The sequence below is a fragment of the Lineus longissimus genome, chromosome 4, assembly GCF_910592395.1.
Source record: "Lineus longissimus chromosome 4, tnLinLong1.2, whole genome shotgun sequence".
In the NCBI taxonomy this organism is placed as follows: Eukaryota; Metazoa; Nemertea; class Pilidiophora; order Heteronemertea; family Lineidae; genus Lineus; species Lineus longissimus.
In genome coordinates this window covers 4,562,157-4,571,154 of record NC_088311.1, presented here as the reverse complement: position 1 = coordinate 4,571,154, position 8,998 = coordinate 4,562,157, and positions in this window count along the sequence as shown.

The following is an 8,998-nucleotide window of genomic DNA, read 5'->3' as shown; positions in this document are numbered from 1 at the left end:
TATACAGATAAATAATCTCAACCACGACATGAAATAATAAAAGCATGGGTCTCATCGCTACGTATGGTGTATCATAAAAAATGTAATCCTCGCGAATGGAGTTAGTATGATGAGAGTGTACAGGACCCTTAATTCCACGGCTTCTTAATTACTGCATCCTCGATCATTCAACAAGTTATACGTTTTCCTGTATCCCATGCAAATGCGATGATCGACCTATTCAAAGTCGTTTTTGTCCCGAGACCAGCGTCCCTCTAACACGAATAAAAAAAATCATATTTCAAATGTTTCACCAATATTATCATGTAAGTGTAAGATTTGGGTCTGATCCTGGTCAATCAATCAGCACTACTAATCGTGACAGAAAAACATGGACCGACGGGTGCAGAAATATCTAAATGGACGATATCTATAAACTCCAGATAAATCTATCATCCATCCTCCTCAAGATTACGTGAAGTGCTTTTGTTTAGCAGAGTTTATGGTCAAAACCAGTGATAAGAGAACTGTTGATCTACTACAATGGGCAATTAGAGTCATTTCAGAAGTCACCAAACAGAGTCAGCAAGTCGGCAGCCAAGTTCAAGTGTTGACGATGAAATTTAAGGTGTATTTGGAAATGGCTGTACTAAGTGCATTCGCGTGTCTGGCGCCCCCCAAAGATACAATTCATGAGCGCCCGAGTTCTGCCGCAGTGACACGAGACTGTCCTTGACACGGTTATGTTTGTTCTGGGCTGTAGATGAGCTTGGATATTGCGATGGCGGCCATTTTAAAACTCAGACGCGGACAATGAGTTCGGATACTAAGAGGTTTTGATTAGACTGAGAGTACACTAATGCTGCTCTGTTCATATTTGATCATCATTGAATTCTAATTCGATTGAAATTTAATCTGAGACCGAGATGCTTCGTATTTGCACTAGCAGTCATACAATAGTTTGATTAAGTCTGCATCGGTGATTCTCAATAATACTCGGCCGAAAGATCCTCTGCGGGACGATTTGTCCTATTGTTAATAAAGTTTCATCTGATACTAAAGAATAAAAAGTGATATTTAGACACTGTATAGTGTATAGACTCTTTTGATTCGATTTTCAACTCTCTTGTAAATTGATATATTTTTTGTATTGATATTTTTAAATTGATGTATATTAGAGATGAACACAGTTGTATTAATCAATCCTTTGATGCGATTTTGCACACATTCCTGTATCACTAACGGACAGTACAGAAGCCTGAAATTCATTGTGCCCCCCCCCCCGAATTAAGATCTTATGCCCACAGTTTCAGATTTGAGAGCCATTTCATTGTGAACGGCCAAAATCTATGGTTTGGACTTTTGGAGGTTTAGTTCTCAGTGCTACCATTGTATAACAGCTTCATTTACATGTACATGTACCACGTACCACGTTTACTTCAGAACCTGCAGTACAAATCCTGTTTCGTCAACAACTTTATAAAAGGGGGCCGCAATGGTTTCTTGCATTCACTGACACTGACGGAGGAGCATCCTGCAAAAGCACTGCAGTGAGCAGTGTGTCGACGCCAAAAAGATTGCCCAGAGATACTAGGCTATCTTACCAGCTTCCAATTGTTTGGTTCGTATAAATTTCCAGTTAAACTAAAGATTGAAAAATGTATTGCTGACAGTTTCTGCAAATGTGACCGGAGCAGTTTGCATCTGTTGGTCAAAGCACTCGTTCAGAAGAATCAATCAAATCTAAAGATAGCATTTTGAGTACCAGAAAAACACGGCTACACCAGTGATTCACCTCCATCAAAGGCAGAAAACCAATTAACAAATACTCAAATTGACAAAATAAATCGAAAGCTACTGAGCTGCGTGATATTGTTTGCTCTTAGAGTTGACATTTATATTCATCTTTTAAGAAGGGCCGACGCATCCGTAGAGATAGCAATGTCGTGTTTTGTTCGTGGGGAGGAACAGCGCCATGTTTTGTCTCCGCAGACGATTCATCACGGTACAGTCTGCAGACCAGCAATTGGGCTGGGACATCCGCCCCGCGGCTACATGCCAGTTTTGGTGATCCCATGATTTAATTACGGTGATCTATCTGATTGATGATCTGGTCAACAATTTAGACGTGTCCAGCCAGAAGCGTGTCCGCCAAAACTTATAAATCACTTGCTGCAGATTTCATGCTGTCATTTTTCTCCTGTTGTCACCCTCCAATGATAACTTGCTGTTGTCAAAGATCTGATGAATGTACTGACCTGACGTGTGCATATCGCCTTTGTCAACATAATGTTCGTTTATCTGCCCTTGTCGATTTAGGCCTTTCGACCTCCATGAAAGCTGTTTCGTGAAATCTACAGTGCCACCTATTGATAATTACACGAACATGCATACTCTATTTCATGACTTAGGTCCATGATGATTGTCATGATGACTATGTCATCACACGGGAAATCTATGGGTGGGGTTCGAATCCTCTTAGTCGAAAATCGCTCTCTTGTCATTTTTCACATGATTTCGTATTTGCTAAAAGCTACAGCGCTCCCAAAATTCCTGGCCTTAAGGCGCTCTATTTCGTTTGGTTACCAGAACTTCGCGCCCACAGGGTGAGCGGTAATCGGGGTCGAGCACCCTCGACCCTCTTAAACACCAGTTAGGCGCCTTGCCCAAGCATCTTCAGCCGGCCTTTGACAAAGCATCAAAATGTTTAAGACGTGCTTTTGGGTGCAAATTGGAAACGTAATGAGATCTAAAGGGGTCCTCAGCGATATCTGGCCCGTGGCGGTCCAAGATTTGGGGAAATTGAACCTATGAGATTACGTTCGGATGTTTGTCCAACCCATTACAAAATAAGAATAAAGGAGCTGCATGCAGTAATCTAGGATACTGTTTCTGTAGAGATGTCACAGGTGTTACTGTAGACTGGTCAATGACAAGACGAGTGCCTTCGTCATTGGGTATCCTGGACATTAGGTGACGGATGAAATGTAATACGGAGTTTCAAGAGAAAAGAGTGCATGGCTATTTTGCATCGGCCTGCATTATTTGTTCGTTACATGTGTTACATTCAAGATACACATACATGTACATGGCATGACCTATGTCGGGAAGACATGGCTAATGGTGGTCAGAAACCAAAGGTCAAGAATGATATTTCAACTTGTTCGTGTCACCATTTCATCATTGTTATACATGTAGCTCCAGTCTATACTGTATGACCCGTTAGCCAGAATAGACGAATACACATTTATATCTTTGTTATGACGACCAATATGGCTGACGGTGATAAGAATATCAACAGGCAAAACGGTGTGCATCTAAATTCATATGCATTCTGTTCCAAAAGGCTTGCTCAGACACAGCTTTCTTGATTTGTTACTCCTAAATTTGACACCATAATTTGAAATGAGTTTCACGCCCCTGAATAAAGAACAATAGTATTTCTTGATCCCACCACTAAGTCCCTTAAACTGGCGATATGTGGAGACAAAGTGGGCCATTCATCTACTCTGGGGTATCCCCTAATCTTCTCTGCATCACCTCGAGCGCTGGCGTCTATCACCCAGGAGCGTGACCCCTGGCTTCTGGGGTATTGATTGTCCCCCGAGGATAGCGCTAAGACAATTTTCTAAACACTGAGCAAACTTCTGGGGGTATTGTTTCTTAACTTGGGGCGTCGGGGCAATCAGCATCAGTTTCATGTCTTAATTACTCTTAAACGAGCGGTTAGGCTCGGAAGGAACACGTGCCCTTCTACCCCTCCATTCGACACGACATCCAAGACATAACCAACAGACTAAATGTCAACCCAGAAGTAAGGCTAAGAAAGGATGTCAGTAGAACGTCACAAATAACTATGATAAAGAGGGGCTGAGAAGATCTGAGAGCTTTTTAGTCACTACGAGTCTGTGATTTCTGTCACCACCTGGAGGGTTCACAGAACACCAAAGCATGGCCTCACGTTAACTCTTTACCATGATTCATATAATAAAGAAAGCATTGGTATAAAATTATCACGTCATATCAAGTATACATGTACCTCGTCTACGTGTAGATGAAACCATCGAAGCTCAATGTTTGAATGGTAGCCCTTTTATTAAAGGTCCTCCCTTCAATAAACAAAAGCCGTTTACTTTCCCTTCGGCCAACAGATGTTGGCCTGAAACCCACCACCCAAATTGGTCAATTCTTCAAACCCTGAATTCATTTCAACTTCTCAAGTTTTACGAGAAAGTTTATGTGCTGCGAGGCACACCCCAAGCCTTGATTTTTTATGAAAAAAAAGTTTACGTATTGCTAATTACATCAAAAGGAATTATCGAAGTGAACGAACTTTTTAAAGATATAAGGGCCGTTTAGACGACAGGCGAAAAGACCGCATTCGGATCGAATCTGGATGAATCCGGATTAAAACCACCCAAGGCGATGGTACCTTTTTAGTCCGGATGCAACCACATTGATCCGGATCTTTTTGCGTTTACACGACGAAAAATTAATCCGGATTCGGGACGCATCCGGATTTTTTCGCGTCGTCTAAACGGCCCTATAGTTACAGGGAAAACTGAGAACCTAACCCGTTTCGTTCACTGCGTAACGTTTAAGTGAATTATTCAATTATTTTACACGAAGCTGAAGCCATGGGTCTGTCCTTCAGGGGACCTCTCAAGAAACTGGTAAAATGACAAAGCGTTAATTTTCTTTTCAGTCGAATTTGGCGAACAAGAGATATCACATCGTTCATGCGATTACCGATTCTTGTCTCTGGTACCTGCGTTGACCACCGCAAACGAACGAGTTTTGTCGCATAGTGCGATCATGATCACGGGTCGAAGCGACAGAAAACACTTGTTTGCGGGGCACTTTACCGTAAGATTCAATGCAGGTAGAAAATCCCTTTTCAAATTTGTTGAACTCGTCCTTCGCCAATCTTTGAATCTGAAAAACGCGTTTCCATCTCGCTAGCGATCGCGAGCACCCCAACGAGACCCTGCTGGGCCCTCCCAGCAGGGCCACTAATTTTGGCAGTTTTAAACCAATTGAGATACTTGAAACCGCACCGTGACATTGACGGAGGGCTGGAAGATGTAACCCGTGCAGACTCGAGTGCGTTGAATTGTCGCCACTAGCACAGAATGCCCCCTTTTGTTTGCTTACAAGAAGGGACCAAAATCTTTTCGAGATTTCGTGTTAACTACCTCGAACATGGAAACAAATCTGAGTTATATTACTTGATAATTCTGCGCTACTGTTTACGATGAATTGGCGTAGGGTCGGTTTACTAAGCCAATTTGTCGCGCTATTGGGGTGGTTGCGGTGCTGGAGTCGCGGAACGCAACCTGGTGAGCACGAGACAGCAGACAACGCGTGTCGTCTGATAGACTGGGCGGCGAGAGTCAAGGTTACACACGAGGGAATCCATCTCTGTCTATCGACGCAAGGTCAATCAATTATTACTAAAGGTTTACGTTCTTTTCAAGACATTAATATTTGAATGGTGATTTTATTAGATTATAATTTTGATGAACCTGCAATCAAGAACAACGAGACCGCGTCATCATCTGATTCACTACTGAAAGGTCCCTCATTCAAACATTCCACAAAAGCACATTTTCGTGGGCTGTGAAAAGTACCTAACTACTTCTGAAATGCGGGGATAAGTTATTTTTAAGGTCAACCTCAAAGGGTTCAAATTTACGTCGAATGAATCGAATAATAGTGTCGTCTGTTACTCTAGAATGGCTGCAAAATCATTGAGGAACACCCGACATTCGATATTCTTAATTTCGAGCAAGATTCATGAGAAATCTAAAGAAAATTTAACTGGATCAATCAAAGATGCAAATTGTGCGCAGCTGGTCTTAAAGTGGTATGATTATATAACTGACTGAGTCTTTCAAGACGCTTTCCACAAAATTGGCCCTGATTGAAGGGTTCCATCGAAATGCGTTATAAGATATTTGACAATAAGAGGAAGACATTAAATCAGTACAAAAGGAGGAGAAATTTGATCTGATTTCTTGCGCATTATTGACACCTGATACCCCTGACAACGGAATTCGAAATTTTTATGCAAAAATATTAAAATTGCTTTATTTGCTATTATGTAATCGACAAAGGCCAAGGTAGACCCTCTGGTTCTGGGATGTCAAGAGATCCTTCATGATTCCTGAATCGCTATCCTCAGGAAATTAGCTCCCGGGACTGGATTTAATTGATCGAATTCCAAAAATCTGCAAAGCAGTAAAATAACAATTGCACCGCGGAAAAGGGTTCTGTGATACCCTTCAAGGCGTGAGGCACACGCCAGGGATCTGCTTGGGGCCCTCTTTATATTGCTAGTAATCCAATTGTGGCATGAGGCAGAAAGGGCTGTTGCTGTTGAGAAGGGAGCAATTGCACGCTCCGATGGTACCTCCTCTGACCCCTGTGGATTTTGATAAAGAATAACCCCCATCAAACCTTCAGGAGGGATTTTATTGGAAAACATAATCAGATAGCACAAGGGGCTAAATTCTAGGAGTGCTACATCCCTTGGTCTATCATTTAATATTCAAATGGTGACTTTTATTTGTTCTCCGTGTGAGGGGGGTAATCAACAAACGTGGCCGACGTCTTGCGACAACTTCGCTGTCATAGCTCCGTCTCGTAATGTGTCAGCATCGCCAAAAGGAAAAGGGACTGAACCCTAGGGGTACATTGTTGTGGTGACTTGACAAAGAAGGGGCAAAGAGCAAGGGTCACAAAGACTAGGCGATGAAGGACACACCACGGCGCATGTCCCTCCTTCATCGTTACAAGAACGTTACGGCGCCGCCGCGTTGAGAGGCAAACAATTTCAAAAGGAGACATCATAATTACCTATTTCTGTAGGAATGCTTTGACAAAGATACATTGGTCGTGAGGTCCCTTGGAACTGTTCCCCATCCCTCTAAGTTGTAAGTATCTAAAGAATCGAGGTCGTATTGAGATACAAGAACAACTTGAAAGAGGGTGGTTAACGCCATCTGAGAAGGTCAAGGACGTTGGACATAATAAGTGGGTTTTGTCAAACCTGAGTCGAGCTGATTAGCACCTCTGGTGAATGGAGAATCGTATAAACTGGATTCCTTTCAGGTTTCTAGGGATGTACAGGAATGAATCCATTGTCCTTGAACATGTTTTGAAGTTTTAGTCCATTTCTGCTACAAAGGTTTAAATTTCACACCCGAAAATTATTCATTATTAAACCGTATAATTTCGAATTTGGCCAAGATGGGAATTATCTTTTTTAAATTTGATGACCTTGTCGACTGACCTTAATCCAAACAGATTTGAAAGGTATCATTTGAAATTAAAACTCGTGAAACTGTGATAAGGTAATTGTGCAGTTTTGATTAAAATAGATAAATGTTTTGAGTTTCTCACACTATCTCTGAAGAGCCCTACCACTGTTTTGTATTCCGTTTGAGCGTTCCAGCGATACATTCTCGAGAAGTTAAATTCGCATGGGAATATCAACTTGTTGCAAGAAATCAAACCGGTTTCACAAAAGGTTTAATGTCATAATGAATCTATATGGGGTCTATAGGGCCTGCATGCCAAAATCATTAGTTTCAGTTATGATAAAAGTACTGACAACGGGTTGATAAGTTATCAATTCATAAAATTCACAACGATGCCGATAAAAATCCAATCTAAATCTAGTTTGCCGGTTAGGGTTATTGGGAGCAAGCCTTCCGCGAGGGGTGGTTGCATATAAAAAAGCAAGAACTTATGGATGCGTTTGTCTGGCGAGATGTGGCAAAATGAATCCTCAGGTGTGTGAACCGCACTAATTAGATGGCAATACAGTCCTTTTGTAAAAGGTGCGGGTCAGAAAATGTTTTAAAATTCATCATTATCATTCACCCTAACATTGCTTCGCGATATTTCAAACAAAGATGTTTTCTGTCCCTCCTTTGATGAAGAACGTCATTTATTTCTGCACGTGACCAACCCGGGCGTCATACGTCACAGCACCTGAGATCACTTCCAGTTGGTGATCCTCATTCGTAATTGACAAATATGGTGTCATATTGGTGACTTTTCAACGCCTCCCGAACTATTCGCCAAATAAAAATATGGTCTACTGCTAGTGTCTGTAGTTGATGTCGTGCCTTAGATGGTTTTCGGCACAAAACGCGATGTTGGAGGCCTGTGGGAGAACAATGGAAAAATCATCTCAAACCTCACGTAATCACAACCCGCATCCTCGACCTCGTTCAGTAAGACAGAGGACGATCATGAATAGTGACTATATTCCTATTCAACATCTCTTTAAAGTATTAATTAAACACCGTTTTATTCGTGTTCAGATATTCTTAGTGTTCTTCCGAAGCTGTTGTCCGTCCGCGGCTCCCCGCGTGCACCTGTGGATAGTGCCACTGGCGACCACCGCGCGCTCAAGCCATCGGGAACCAGCGAGAACATCATGAAACAATCCTCGCACTTTGACGCAAATTTTTAACGCGCACTCATTTAAAAGATTTCAATTCGCATTGTCCCGTTTTAATTCACTGTTTAATTATAACTTCCGTAACTAAACTCCAAGTTTGAGGGGAAAACAGCGGAGGGCTTTATCCCGTGCCCCCATTAACAACTCTGTTTTCCGCCAGAGTCTCCGGTATCAAAAATGAAAGAATTGATTTACGAATTATTACATGTACAACTCGAAATGGTCGGCGGCCACTTTTCTGCAGTTTTGTTCCGGAACCATTAAAATCGTTGCCTCAGGAAATGTTTGTCGTCTTTGAAACCGAACGGTTCGCTATTCTGTGTTTTATTAGGCATGGTGAGACGGCCACAGATAATACAATTACACCTGATGCTCAAAATATGGAGTTATTTCAACTGGGTATTTTCGCGAGGTATAAATAAATAGAGTTGTTCAACAAGACGGACTAAGGCGACGTCTTCTCACCTTGACGTCTTTGTGCGTTTGGCTGGACCACGTTTCCTTACGGCCTTCGAATCAGTGTTGCCACCCAGGACACTACAAGAA